The sequence below is a fragment of the Euwallacea fornicatus genome, chromosome 11 (genome assembly GCF_040115645.1).
Source record: "Euwallacea fornicatus isolate EFF26 chromosome 11, ASM4011564v1, whole genome shotgun sequence".
In the NCBI taxonomy this organism is placed as follows: Eukaryota; Metazoa; Arthropoda; class Insecta; order Coleoptera; family Curculionidae; genus Euwallacea; species Euwallacea fornicatus.
In genome coordinates, this window is record NC_089551.1 from 2,373,627 (window position 1) to 2,389,612 (window position 15,986).

Sequence of the window (15,986 nt, forward strand, 5' to 3'; positions counted from 1 at the left end):
GTGGATGGTCACGGCGTGTGGCTTGTTCGACGTACTAATCGTCTGATCTGAATTTTGAAGTAATTCGAGGAACACGTTACGAATGGACGAGCAGCGAAGAAATTCGGGTGTCATGCTCGGGAGACATTTTCGATTGGTTCTTTTATCTGAAGATTGCTTTGGTTCGGACGAGGCCCAGGCCCCCGTCCTCAAGTTTCCCGCAAGTTTTCAGCAAAAATTGCAACTTCGTTCCGCGGTTCTGAAGCCGAAAAGATAGTTGTCGGTCAGCAACTTCTAGCCCGGAAGTTCCATGAAAGTCGAAGAAGTTCTCCGGAAGAGACATTCAGGAGTCTCAAATGAATTCCTATTTGCAAAGGAATTTTGGAACCTTTCTATACCAAGGACTTCTAAAATATCAAGGGTGATTCCTATTTTAAAAATAGAGGAACCTTACATGAACTTCCGGAGTGTGGCCGAAAAGAAAAAACCGATAAAGTGATGGACAGAAGAATTCAAATGTTATCCATCTAGGATCCGTTCAAGAGCGCCAGCCGAAGACAACAAGAGTTATGTGTTTCAGTATCAGTGAGTACCATAAAACAAAAATTAAGGACCACTGGTACGTATGGGAGAAAATCGGCAAAGAAGCCTTTCATCTCAAAGAAAAATAGAAAACCGGATTGCGTTGTGAGAAAGAGCACGTGAACTCGTCATATGAAAAATTGAAAGTTGTCCTTTTCTCGGATGAAACTTAATTTGAATTAATCAAACTAGACGGAATTTGTGACGCCAGGAGACCAATTAATGAACGATTTAATCCGAAATATTCCGGAAAATTACATACTGCTCTGGGCAGAAGAAAATATGAGCGGTGGACGATCCAAGACGACAGCGACCCGAAGCATAACTCTAAATTAATTAAAAAACGGTTAACCGTACATAACGTTGATGTGATGAGGCCGGCCGAAAGCCCCGACCTGAACCCCATAGAGAACGTTTGGGATGAAATTAACAGACGAATTCATGAGACGAGAATAACAAATACGGCAAATTTGTTGAAAATACTTGAAATGCAGATTGCACTGAAAAATGATTAAAGTTTGTATACAACAGGATTTGGGAAGTAATTGAAAATAAGGGATCTGCCGCTAGATACTCTAAATATAAGATTTAATCGCAAGGGAAAATAGAAGAAAGATTTTAGCTGCCCTACTTTTGATCCATATATATTAGATGTTTTTCTTAATTTACAGTTTAAAAACGTTTAATAAATAAACCTTAACATTAATGCATTTATTTTTAATTTTAATTGACAGTTAATCTAGCAGATTATGACAATATCATGTTATAAACAAAATCGAATTTGAAAAGTTGCTCTACATACGACCGGTAGTTTATATTGAAAGACGCTTGGTTTTTGGTATATGGGAAGAGAGTTTGGTTCCTGAGGATGGTTTTTTATTGTTATTTTCCTACGTTCCCAGATAAATTTTGTACTTCGTTACACCTTTTTATGCTCTTTCTGGACCTCTCTAAAGAACTTACCACTTTTCCTCAGGAGCGGGCAACACAGTGAGGTGGTGCGTAAAAAGGGCCTGAACTTTCTGTGCTTAATTTTACTGATGATTTTAGAGGAAAATTATTAAACATGCAAATTTTTACGTCAAAAAGGGGCTCTTGTTGAAGTCGAAATCTCCAGCAGCTTTCGATGAAATTAAGATTCAACAAATCGGTGTATGCTACATTCTGTTAGGTAATACTTTTTGTTCATTTTCTTTAACAATAATTGCAAATAATCACTGTCCCGGTAATAGGGAAAAATCACCAGACTATTATCAAGCGTGTTACTGAGGTGCCGGAAATGTTATAAATAATTTTTGCTTCGTTTCCTCAAATCCGATGTTAGCAAGATTTCTTCTTTCATGTAAAAATCTTCAAACTTAATATTTTTCCTATGAAATCGTCTATGAAGTTAGGTGCGAATGAAATTAAAACGAAAAACTTCAAGTACTTTTTAAGCCTGCCCCCTCCATTACCCGCCACTGAAAATTGTGACAAATTCTTTTTCAGAGAAGTCGACGAGTGCCCAAAACGTTGTGAGAAAGTGCAAAAATTCGTCGGTTTATCTCGGAAAATATTAATAAAAAGCGTTTACGTGGAGTTCTCGTCACATTCCGGGACCTCGAATGCGCGGAAGCATTTATGGCAGCCCGTTCGGAGACACCCTGTATATCGGACGTTCAAATCTAAGTCCGCCTAATCAATACGCCCATCTGTTACCGGAATTCGGCTTCGTGAACAGTTTTCACGAACCAATCAATCACATCCATGGCCCAAAGTCGTCCGACCAGTGGAATCACCGCTGTTTGGTCGAAGACAGCATGAAAAAAGGCCGTCACAATAACCCATAAACGTTCATAGGAACCGAAAGGAAAGCACCCATGAACTGTGGGCAGATAATACCCGTACGATAGCGGGTAATTTATAAAATATTATGCCTCACAAACATTAGGCAAAGCTAAAATTGGAAGTGTGATTGATGGTGTACCATGTCGAAAATGGATGGTGTGATGGGAAAAACGGTGTGTGGTCCGATTGAGGCGGGGGTCTTCCGCACATTTTGGATCGGATTATTCGCCGGATTATGTTACCGAAAACGATTCAATCCGGTCTAGTCGATGAGGTGGTGATCCCCGAAATCCCACGTGTTCGTCGGCAAATTTTGTTGGATTTGCAAATTGACCCTGAACGCAACGAACGCTAATGGAGTATTCGAGCGCGCACCGTTGTTTCGGGGAAAACCCGCGTCATTGTTCGCGCTAATTGAAAAATTTAGAGCATTTTATGCCTCACTCGCCGATCCAGTTTGCAGCATCACCTAAAACCGTAATTAGCTATGACAACCTATTATATAAGAATAAACTTTACAAGAATGGAGCGCAATTAACATGCTCTGGCATCCATTTTTTGCGTTAAGCGAACCATTGGCCAATAATAAAACAATTATTTCGAATTGCCTCTGGTATGTTTGCAATTTTATTGCTTCATATACGTTGATTTAAAGGTTAAATGACTAATTCCGACCTGCATGTTGAAATTTCGGCCAATAAACGAAGCCCCGACTGTGACGGATTCTGCATGAGCACATGCGGAACTCATAAGGGCTTTAGATGTTTTAATGAGAGATGACTTTATTACTACGGGAGAGATTTAATTAGTGCAGTAAAATGTTTTACCGTAATACCGAACGTTACCGAGTTAATCCACTGAAAACCTCCACAGGACGTCTTTAGACAAGATGTTTATTAGAAATCCGACCTCTCACTGGGATTTTGATCGTCTTAGCGTTAAATTCATTTCGGTCAATCAGGGGCGGAGTCCCGGGCAAATCCCCTCGAAACTCATTGTCCCACGTAGTGCACCGCACCGCAAAATTACCGCTTAATTATTAAAATTAAAAAATCCACCTTCGGAAAGGTTCATAACGCGCGCCACTGCCTTCAAATCGTTTCTTTATGACTCATTTTCGCAATTTTCTCCGACGTTTCACGGGGTGGTTTTTCAAGTAATTCTTGAGCTGGAAAATTCGACTAAGCACGCGTCCTGGCTTGTTCGGTTTTCGGGATGCGGAGGGCCATGTGGGAGAAATAAGGCACATACCGCGTGTCCGCGGGTGGAGTGCACTAGAGGAAAAAATTAGTCATTTTGCAGCAAGAAATCATTCGCTGTAAAAGGTTCTGCTTGTCGAGAAAATGATTTTTTAATTTTAGATTGCACGTACAGGGCGTTAGTAAATTAGGAAAACGTCGAAAATGCTCCAAGGTAGAAGTACCATTATTTACGTTTAACAAAAAAATCGAGATAGTCGCCTGATGACGTGACATTTACGTCCACATCCATAACGACGTCTTATTTAATGTCGACCAGTGTTGAATTCGTGACAGCGGTTTCAAAAATGTTGGGCAAAGAAGAACGTATTTATTTAATACAACGATGCGGTGTTCGAAATGTGTCTTCTCGATATGCCATAGATCTTTCTCGTGAAAAATGTCCCAATAAACTTGTATCGAAAGGAGCATTGCGAAAATTAATGGAAAAATTCAGTGAGGCTAGGTCGGTGACGAATGAGCAGAAATCTAAGGAGACGTATGACGTAAATGACGCGCCCACACTATTAGCTATAGGGTCAGTTTGGGACGACGCGAAATTACCTTTGAGGAAGCGTGAGGAAATAGTGGATTTAAGCCAAAGTGAATTTGACACAATTTTTAAGGGGAAAAAGATTAAAAATAAAAAATTTACACTATTATACCTTCAAAAACCACTCGTTTTACAGATTTATTATTTTTTTACCGTTATATCTACATTTTGCACGAACGGACACGTATCTTCCCAAAATAGTCGTCATTGGGCTCTCGAGTACCCAAATTATGTAATAAACAAACGAAGTCAAAATTACCATAAAGTTAATGCACACTGGGGAATTTTTCTAGATCGGACCACTCGTCCATATCTTCTAGAGGGAAATTCAAACCAGCACGTGTATTTGAACATTTTGGAAACATTTTTTTTTACCATTTCTTAATACTTTAGAACCAGAAGTGCGTAATAACATGTTTTGGCACGAAGGCGGATGTCCTGCTCGTTCCACCGCCCTGGTCAGACAATGGTTAAATGATCGTTTTGGGATAGGATGGTCAGGAGAGATGTTTGACTAGATCCATTATCCAGCTAGGTCGCCTGACCTTTCTTCGTTAGATTTTTTTCTACGGGGTGCCTTAAAACAAATGGTTTACACGAATGATCTGCCACGCGATAGGGAAGTATTGAAAGAGCGCATACAGGAAGCAATAGATGAATTAAATGTGCTGCGAATTATTGGTAAAGTGTGCGGTGAATCGATTAAGTTAACAGAAAAGTGTGTCGAGGTGGGGGAGAGTTATGGTGAATAATTTTTAACTATGTATTTTAATTTAATACTTTCGACTTTCCACTCCAAAATTGGTATTTAATTTTTTTTTTAATCCGACATTGTTTCATACATTTTTTGTTAAAAATAACAGATAAAGGTACTTCTATTTTGAAGCATTTTTATGCTTGCCAAATTTATTCACACCCTGTACACCTAATCCAAAATGTTTATATCGCAACCTCGTTTTCTCACCAAGCAGAACTTTTTATCGAGAATGACTTTTTGTCGTAAAATGAATAATAAATATTTTTTCCCTCTTGGGCACATCATCCGCGGACACCCTGTGTTCCTCGACATCTTTCGAACTCTTCCGACCGTCACGACGGTTCGTATCCGGCGTTCTTGTGGAATCAGAAATTCAAATTTATCGACGATTCAGTTGTTTCTTTTGGAACGCGCCACGGGCGGCCATTAAGACGCTTATTTGTGGAAGTTGCGGAAGTTCGAGCTGAATTGGCCAGCAAGAAGCCCTGACCTGAACTCCATCGAACGTTTGTGTCACCACGTGGGTGGGCAAATTGGAGCCTTGCAGGTCTCCCCTAGGGGCTTAAATGAGCTGTCATTGAGTATCACGGAATATACGAGATCAAGTTAATCAAGTTGACATTAGAAACTTAATTTAAAGTATGTCAAGGAGGTGCGAAGCAGTGATCAGAGCAACAGGGGGCAACACACGCTATTAAATATTCATTCGTTTGTATAACACAAATTAAAGAATAAATATTATGTAATTTTTTTTTTGGTACAGGGTGTGTGCGTTTAACTGTACCCCTTATCGATTCCGTCAGGCTTATCGAACATCATGGTCATACTTCAAAAGTAAAGGGACGTTTTCGCTCAAAAAAAGACAGAAACGAAAGAGCGTGCAAATATTAAATATGCGTTAATTTTGCGGGTTAGTGTACATTGTCTAACCGAAATGGAGGTGGCAAATAGCCCCATGGGAAGGACGCGGTTCACACCTCCTCGCCATCAATTTCTCGCCTTCGTGCAGGCTTTTCCACAGATGAATTTGTCATAGACAAGAAAATTGAAAACTCCAAATCGGTGTTGACATTTTAGGACCTTCATCTGTGTTTTCTCGTCAGTTTAGCCGGTAAAATGGTGGTTTTGGGGAACCATCACGAGCTGATCAAGAGCAAGTAACAGGTGGGCATCGCCAGGCAGTGATCAGCTTGTGCGGAGCTCCCCATGTAAAGAATGCAATGGAAAGAGGCTTTAAAAATTCAGGACGAAACTTTCCTGATTTTTCAGTCTTCACGATTCCTTCCGGGGATGCTCGATTGCAGTAAGTATTTCGGGGTGCCTCTCGCAGATTCCATTGTTGGAAAATGTCAGATAAGTCGCGTTTTTATACTCGTGGAAAAAAAAACCGCAAAATTCAAACATTTTCTCGAATTCCAAGTGGCTGCAAGATTCACACGATTTGCCTTTGCGGATATTACTAACCCACTGAGAAACCAAAAGCTCATGGAAATTATCAATAAATCACGAGTTTTTTTCCATATATCAATCTTCTTCGCTTTATTTTACTGTTGCAGTTTCCGAAGTTTGAATCATTCCAACACACTCGCTTTACATGTAAACATTATTTATTAACTCGAAGAATAAAGATAACAATTCGCCAACTAATAGTTCACTAATAAATCACTATTTCATCACTAAACACTTTCATATCGCTTAGTACAACCGTTTTACTGTTAGAGTACGAGTCTTAGCAACGGTCTCCTTATACGGCTAAAGGTCCTATGGCTAGAGGATTCTACAATTTTCTTATAAACATTCAGACATTAACATAAACAAACACAGCAGTATATTCAACACACATAAAAAGAGGCAAAAAGACGCTCGGCGGAACGCGCCGCCATGGTAAACCCTTTTTTTACCTCTTTTTTTAACTTGTGGTAGCCCCAGGGCAGCCGTAATAATACCTGCCCATATCTTATTAATTTTGGTCTTCGGCGACATTTAAAATTTTGTATTCTCATTTATTTAATATCGTCTTTACTCGCGAGTTCCCGTTAAGTGCTCGCATGGTACCATCAATGTTCCTGGAACCTGCCCACCTGCAGGGTGATTTGGTAACAATAGCGCAACCGAAAATTGGAAATACTACACTTAACATGGGGACGATTGGAGGAGATATGCCGTAACCGAAAGTCGATAGTTTCGGATATATACAGGGTGTTGATGGTTAAAATTTTTATTCATCTCTTTGCTGTCGTTCTGAAAATATTCAGGTCAGACAACAAGATAACTTTACTCATTTTCGAGTGTTTAACTTAGATATTTTCAGAACAGTAATGGCAAAAAAAATTAATTAAAATTTCAACACCCTGTGCACAGCATCACCCAGGAAGTCAGCATAATATGGAAAAAGCTTTTGCTTATGAATTTTGGTAAACTTTGACTTTGCCTTCGTGTTGTGCTTCGCCAATGATGGGTAATTTAACACCCCGTATATTTGAAACTATCCGCTTTCGGACAAGGAACGTTTTCTCCAATCGTCAACAACTTGACTAGTAGTATCTCCAAGTCTCGGTTGTCCATCGTTAATGAATCACCCTGTACACGAGCAAGTGTCTGGTGACGATTTCGTTGTATTATGTGCGGCGGTTAATTTTAATATCAATGGGATTAAGAACAGAATTTACATTTAAGACCGTGTGCACCAGCTCCTCCTAAACTGGGCTTAAGGTGAGTCTCAAAAAGCTCCCTAAAACGTAAACTGCTCACAAAATAGCGGAAATTTTTTCGGTCATTTTTCAAAATTCCGGAAGGCCTCGGACGATTTTCACGAACATAAAAGGTTTTGAAAAGCCGTTCCTCCGAGGATCTGGAGCAACATTCTCAGTGGCGTGCGGGGAAAAAAAGATGCGAACTGCTTATCTTCAATCCACGGAGATTTTTGGAGACATTTGAGAAAGCAACGGGATACCGTGTAGGGAAAGAGACACTTCAGTGCGTCGTTCTTGAATATACAGGGTGTTATATAAGTACGTGGCCAAAGTTCAAACGGTGACCCTTTGAGTGATTGTTAGACGAAAAAGTTTTATATATATAGGTCCGGGACTACTTTCTATTTAAGATACAGCGTGTCAAACTGCTCTTAAAAAATTGGTTTTTCGTGAAAGTCTTAATGATCTTTTAGCCGATTTTATTGATACATAGCCGTGTTATTTATGGTTATTATTGTCATTAACGCGTCGTTGACTTTTTTTTTATTTTTATATTTTTTTGCATTAAGCACAGTCATGGCCACCCAGATCAGCGGATTTAAATCCGTTGGATTTTTTCGTTTGAAGGCATGCAAGCACTTCGTTTATAGACCTCCGGTCAACACTGAAGAAGAATTAATCCAACGGATACGAGATTCATGTAATCAGATAAGATATACGCCGGGAATATTTCAACGTGTTCGGTAATCCATGTTAAGACGAGCTAATACTCGCATTGAAGTTGAAGGACACTTTGCACAACAATTGTGAGTTCCGTGTTGTTTATTTTTAAATGTTCTTTTCTGAAAAAAGTTGCGAGCAAGTTGTTTAATTGTAGTTTTAACAAAACGTTTTTCCTGTTTGATTTTTCTTAAATTTCCGGCGTTGCTCCTGCGCACGCCACTAGCGAACGGAGAAGAGCGATTTTCAATTAAAAAAGTTCCTATGACCTGCGTTAAAAACTGGCACCAAGGTTCAGCGTCATATTAGTTTGTACCTTTTAATTATTTAGGAGTTTCCTTTTAAATAAGTAATGATAAAAAAAAGTTTGACACCCTGTATCTTAGAAACGAATCATTACCGCACCTATATTTACATGAACTTTTCGTCTTAGAACCGGCCAAAGGAACGCCCCTTGGAAGTTTGGCCGGATAGCTTAAATAGCACTCTATCTTTAAAGCTTTCAGAGAGTATCCATCAATGGGTCCTGATCCCATAGGTGCCATAGGAACCTGGATCCGGCAGGGTACGTCGACAAGCGAGACATGCCCGGAATTCGCGGTACCATCCCCCTGCTCAAGGGTGTTTCCATTGGGTGACTTGCGGCTTTAAAATAACCAAGCTTTCACCGTCAATCGCCAAACGAGGTAACAGCGCAAGAGCACCCGTTACTCTTCGGACGCGCATGTCTGGATCTAAAGAAGAAGCTCCCTCAACAATTGGCAATAAAGTCATAAATTGGATTGCAGCTCCGTTGAACCTGCGGCAAAGGCACATCCTGGAAGCACCCCTGGGAAGGCGAAATGGTTCCACAAATTTCACGCATGTCACGTTTGTTCGTATACACTGTATGGTCCCCCTGTCAGTACCATTGTTATTTAAATGTAAAGCCGTAATTTCTGCTTCGCGTTAGTGTCAGCGAAACAAACTAATTTGCATATTTCGTTAATTGAATATCTGTGACGCGCCAATAAAATTGCATTAACATTAACAATTATTGCCGAAAAAGATGGAGCCACTTGCCGAGCAAGGATGGATGGGACAGTACCGCAGATTGGACAATTTTCGTGTCCAACGTGGAGGTGCCTTTAGGTGGCCGCTGGTTTGGAAACACGTAGATAAATATTGACCGGTGTGGAGGCATCTTAAGAACCAAAATACCGCTAATGCGTGTCGGTAAATATTTGAATGTTTTAATGCGACAGCAGTGTGCAGCAACAGTAAACCGGATATGTGAACTTGCAAATGCAAATAGAAAACAAGCAAAAACACAATCGGAGAAGAGGAATTGTTGGACGCACTTTTAGCAGCATCGACTCGTCTTGAGTGCAAAATTTTGCCCTTAAACCCGCCTCGCAGTACGTCCCTGTCCAAATAATAATTATAATTTTTCTTACGGCGAGCAACAAAGTTCAAAGCAATTTCTAGTCGAATAGTCAAACATAATGTGAGTTAAATTGTTTGAGATTGGTTCGGTACAGCTTTTGAATAGAATTCAGATTAAAAATGAGATAAAAATACCTACAGCCAAGGAAGCAGTGAAACAATGAGAACGATTTTGCAATAATAGCTTCGTGGTTGTACGTACAGGGGAATTTCTAATTTCTCCTTCGGCCGGAGCAATAGCCACTGGACTATGGCCATTTTTTCACGGCTAACAGTACAACAAAGCAATAAATAATACCTATCGGTATGTTATTACTTCTGAAGTCATATTTCGTAACCTAATGGATTTTTAAGTGGCGTGCAAAACGCGTCTAGAGGAAACGGTCCTAGGTTAGGCCTCCCAATCCGACAGATTTAGATCAAGGTGATAGGTGGCATGAATTAAGTATAATAAATTGCCGCTCTTAATCAATTCCAAGCAAAAACCACATTTGGGATGGCACCTTCATTATCATCATCATCTGCTGTGTACATTCGTCCCACAAACTGCAAAGCCGTAATTATCACTGAGCCGTTAACAGTTAACGCTATGTTTTAAACAGGTAGTCCGTAAACAAAACGAGTGTTTCTCAATTTGGAAATGGACAATGGCGCTGTTGATTTGGACGAAACATCAACACAAACCTCGCTGCCTAGGTTAGTGCTTAATAGTCCAATTGAAAAGAAAGTGCTAAGTGGACGACAAGAGGTTATTTTATCGTTGCTGGAAAGCTTTAAAAATAGAGACAAGTTTCCGGCTTCTCAGAATAAAGCAGTTCTCACACGTAGAACGGTCTCATAATTATACTGCGGGACATAGAGAAGAGAGCACCCCGTAAAAATGTGTTTTTTTTTTTTTTTAATAAGTTTTGATGCGCATGCTTGAATATGGGAACGCGAGAAACGATTGAATTTTCAGCCACATTTCTCATTGTATTTACGAGTTATCAGGGGATTTTATTTTTTTTATTACAGGGTGTTTCCTAAATTTTAGGCAAACACTCAGGGACCTATCCTCTGAGCAATTTCAGGATTTTTTTGTCCTTTGACGATTTCGGGAAAAACGCTTTGTCCCCTAGGCACAAGGCCATAAATGTTTATTGACAATTTTTTTTATTTTTTCTTAAAACGGTTAAACTGAACATAGCAAGATAGTGCGAATCTTGAAAACAACACCAGTGAACGCGTTGAACGTCATTTAATTTGAATACGTTTCCAAATTTGTCACTTTTAATCTTTTTTTTTATCATGATTGCCCATACGAGTGCTGAGATGACCGACATGCATTTCATGTATGGACTTGCCGATGGACATTCGTTACGGGCCAGGCAATTTTACATTCAACGATCTCCGAATCGTAATGTTCCCTATCGAAAAATCTTCAAAAGAATTCATTTACGTCTTCATGAAACAGGTACATTAAAAGGCAGTGGAGGTGCCAGTGCCAGTGAGAACGGCAGATTTGGAAGAAAATGCGCCAAACATAGCAGAGGAAAATCCAGGTACCTCTACTGGAAAAGTTGACAGGGCTTTGGATGTTAGTAATCAGACTATGTGGGAAGTTTTGACGGAAAATTTGTGGTACCCGTACCACATGCAACGTGGTCAGGCTCTCCTTCCTCCATATTTTCCCTTCAGGAGGACATTTTGCCAACGGCTTTCGCACACATTGGTGCAAATTCCGCGACCACTATCGTCGATTCTGTTTACCGATGATGAAAATTTCTTGAGAAATGCAATGAAAAATGTCCATGACAATCATGCATGGGCCGAAGAAAATCCATACGAAAAACTAGAAGTTAATTTTCAATACCAATTTTCGTTAAACGTTTGGGTTGGAGTTGTGGGTGGCAGGCTAATTGGACCAACATTTCTACCAGAAAGACTTGCAGGCGCAGTTTATCGTACCCCTTTGGAACAGTCGCTCCCTGAATTCCTTGATTTGGCAACCAAAAATACAGTGTGGTTTATGCACCATGGAGTACCGGCGCATTTTAGTGGAATTGCTCGCGAATTTTTGATGGAAACATATGGTGATCGCTGGATTGGTTGCGGGGGACCTCCCTTATGGCCGGCTAGATCTCCAGACTTGAATCGTCTGGACTATTTCCCATGCGGTCATTTAAAATCTTTAGTATACACGAATCCAATGGGAAACCTGGAATATTTGAGAAATGATGGTGATGAATGAAATTGATGGTTGCAATTCAATAATAAGCAGCCCTGGTTTTTTTGAAAGAGTTCGACTGTCAATGAGGAGAAGATTAGAAGCATCCATGCTGGCGGCAGTCATTTTGAACAATTATTGCGGTTTTTAATAAATTGTACGCAAATCATTTATCACGTTGCATTTAGGGGACGAAGCATTTCTCCTAAAATTGCCAAAACAAAAAAATCTTAAAATTACTCAGAGAATAGCCCCCTAAATTTTCCCCTAAAATTTAAGAAACACACTGTATAAAATTGCAATAAAATATCAACAATACGACTGCAATATATCATTTGTTGGTGTACGTAGCGTGCTTAGAAAGTGATTTTAGATTAATCAAATATGCCTAACGAAGAATACAGCAAAATTTACAATACAAAGGCATGTCCATCAGACTGTTGGGGAAATGGTCTGAGGTGCTATTGCATATGGTAGCAGGTCACCTTCACTTTTCATTAGATTCAGTACCACAGTCCAACGATACATCCCAGAAGTCCTGGAACCTCATTTCGTGCCTTATCTGGAAACTCTTGGTAATCCGGTTTTCCAGCAGGACAATGCACGACCACATATGACTAGAGCGACTATAGACTTCTTTGCAGTCAATTTGCTATCTTGACCGCTTCGACCTATTGAGCGTGTATGGGATATTGAAGGTAGAAGGTTGCATACTTTATCCCATCTCCCACAAAACCCTTCGGCGCTATGTCATGCTGTCCTGAATGAGATATCCCCCAAGAGGACATCACTAACCCCGTTAGATCTATGTCTAGACGTGTACAGGAATATATAAGACACCGCGCAGGACCGACATATTAGTAATTTTTTTTTTGGTTTTTAACAATTAAATTTGTTCAATTTTTTAATGAAGTATTTGTTTTAGCCTAAAAAACATGCATATCAAAAATTATTTAAATAAAACAATTTGTACGGGGTGTTCTCTCTTTTACGTCACCCAGTATAATTAGACGTATCATACCTGCACGGTTTGTAATTGCAAATTATGGTGTGGTTACAACCTCTTTAAAAAAAATGAAAATTTGGGACTAGAGAAAGCTTGAAGCAGTGCCGGCCTGATGGGGGGCCGAGATTGAAGCATGGGCGGCAGACCCGGAAGGATTACGGATTCTCCTAGCCGGCGGTTTTCTCGGGGATAGGGGGGCGATGATTACGGGTTTCGCCCGGGGCGCCAGACTCGTTAAGGCTGGCACTGACTAGAAACACTATTTTTTTGTTCCACTTTAGGCCTAGTTCGCATGCAGCACTGCTCGGCCAGTGTCTGTACAGGGTGTCCCATATTCGGTTCTCAACAGGAGGATCTCGGAAACCGTAGGGGATAGGGAGTCGGTTAAATGGAAGCAAAGTTGTGCCTTCATGGGGGAAGTAATTTGCTTTTTTAATTTCAAAAAATTCTAGTTACTTCCGGAGATAACCGAAAAAAAACGAAAACTGCTATTTTTTTGTCTGTCTTGAATTACGTAGGAACGTGAATATGGAGAACGCTTTCTTAAGGCATTTTTTCCCGCGCCACAACATGGAAATAGTTTTACGAAGGTACGACGTTTCGGTTTATCCATACCACCATCAACTTCTCTTCCAAATAGGAGCCGGACGGCGTTTTCACGAAATCGGCTAGTCATCGACAATCGAAAACCAACTTGCCGATTTGAGGCGTCAATCCCGGATCATGTTGATTCGTTTCTTGACTCATCCGTTTGATTGGTAGATACCAAGATCAGAAAAATCACCTAAACCTTTCCTGATTATTCTTGATCATTTTCTGGGCTATCCGCCACTACTTTCGGTCAACGAACTTTTAGGTCTGGGGAAGCGGTAATCCTGCTAAAATATACAGGGTGGACATGAAGTATGAAACATATTAAATAAAATCTGTACAGATGAAAAAGAAAAAAATTGCTCGGTCAGGTCAATCTTAATTTATAAATAGAATAAATAAAAAGATTTTTCGTGACGTCATTAATGTCGTTGATGTAACGCCGTTTGAAATGGATATTAACAAAAAAAAAATGTTATGGAAGGTTTAAGAAATTTAATCGTCCCATATGCAGAGTCACTAGGTCTTCCAAATGGCGATATAAAAACTGGGGAGCGATTTAAACAGGGTACGACGTCATATCTACGACATTAATGACGTCATGAGATATATGTTTATGCCAAAATTTGCGCGTTTATAAATTGACGTCAACGTGCCCGCGCATTTTTTTTTCTTTCGTCTGTATAGATTTTATTTAATGTGCCCAATACTTTACGTCCACGCTGTACAAAAGGGGACAATCGGTGTCTGCATGCACGAGCGCACACCCGAAATTTCTCTCTCAAAATATTATAATGCACAAAATGAGCCCCAGTTCTCGCATTGAGATTAACCCATAGATGGGCAGGATTTTTCGGTCATTGATCACGAAATAGCAACCTTACTCTTGCGGTGTTGATTAAATGATAATAAAAGTAATCCGGTTCGTGTCGAAAAAATCATGGCGAACACTATAGGAACCTAAAGGTCATCTACACGGTTCTCGGGTAACCACTTCCTTTTCGACGCACCTCAAGGCTACGTTGGATTTCGACGCCGTAATACGAGGATAATCTCAGAAGTACCCGACCTAACGCTTAAAGGAAAAAAAAATGGAAAATATTATATTGTTTCTCAACTATAGTCTCCTTCGAGATTGACACACTTTTCCTAGGTATGTTCTGTATCCTGTTTAGAAGCTTCGCATGTTTCACTTGGGACTCCACCTCTTCATCGTTGGCAAATCTCTTTCCATCGAGCCATTCTTTCAAGTTTGAAAAGAGAATATTAGGAAAAATAAAATAATCCGAGAGGGCTAAATCTGGCGAATAGGATGGCCGAGGAAATAGTTCGAAACCAAGCTGAAGTGTGGAGTGGCGCGTTGTATTGAGACCCAACTCAAATCGACGTAGCACCCTCAAACTTTAAACACAAGTTGGTAAGGTTAGATCTCGGTATTATAAGGCAAAAAATCGCCATCTACATGTCAAGTCCAGTACTTCTGGGACTATCCTCGTGACCTGTTGTGGCTGCCTTTTAAATTCCCAAGATGAGCTGACGATACAAAGATAATTGCACACTGCCATCGATCATAGGGGAAATCACAACAAGTACGATTTTGGTTTGTTTGGCCAAGATGTCGGTTGCCCGTTGCTTATTACCATTATTAACCGGCCAATCAGACTGTAACCGTAAATGATGTTTAATTTGGAACCATGCCCCGGAAGAAGAAACTCGAATTAATAATATTTCTGATGGTTTTTTTAGTGCCGAATGCATAAGAAGTTTAATGGTTTTGGCCAATTAAGACTTCCCTTCGCGATATCAGACGATCAGACGGTGAATTTGCAATTAAACCAGAAGATCTGGAGCTTTTTAGACAAATTTAAAGCGTTCATCATTCATCGAGATTCCACTGACCGTCGTGGCAGGTGATGGTAGCTAGGAAGTCTATATAGGTTCTTGTCGCAGTAAAAATTCAGTTAAATTTTTAATTTTTTTTTCAACCTTTCATGTGGACACAGTAAAAATCCGAAGGCAAACAGCATCATCATCCACTTTAAGCGCTTTCTTGAATTTTTTCTGACTTATTGATCTTGGAGTTACGCTTAGACAGGAACGTAAGATACAGGGTGTATCACATCATCGTCGTGATATTTCAAGGAGAGATGGCACTCTGCGAAATAATGAAAAAATGCTGATATGGTGGCTAAAAACGCAGCATTTTTGATACAGTGAATGGCAAAGGTTCACGTGTTTTTTTACGTTTTGCGTTTTTGGCGCGTACACACGTATTGAGTTGAATTCCGAAATTTCGTACTTCTCTTTTCTTTTTAAGACTCTTTTGCAAAAAAAGTCTAAATTGTCGGCAGCCTTGGCCAGGGCCTTTATGACCCCAAAAAACAGAGTTATGTTTTTTGGGTCATATAC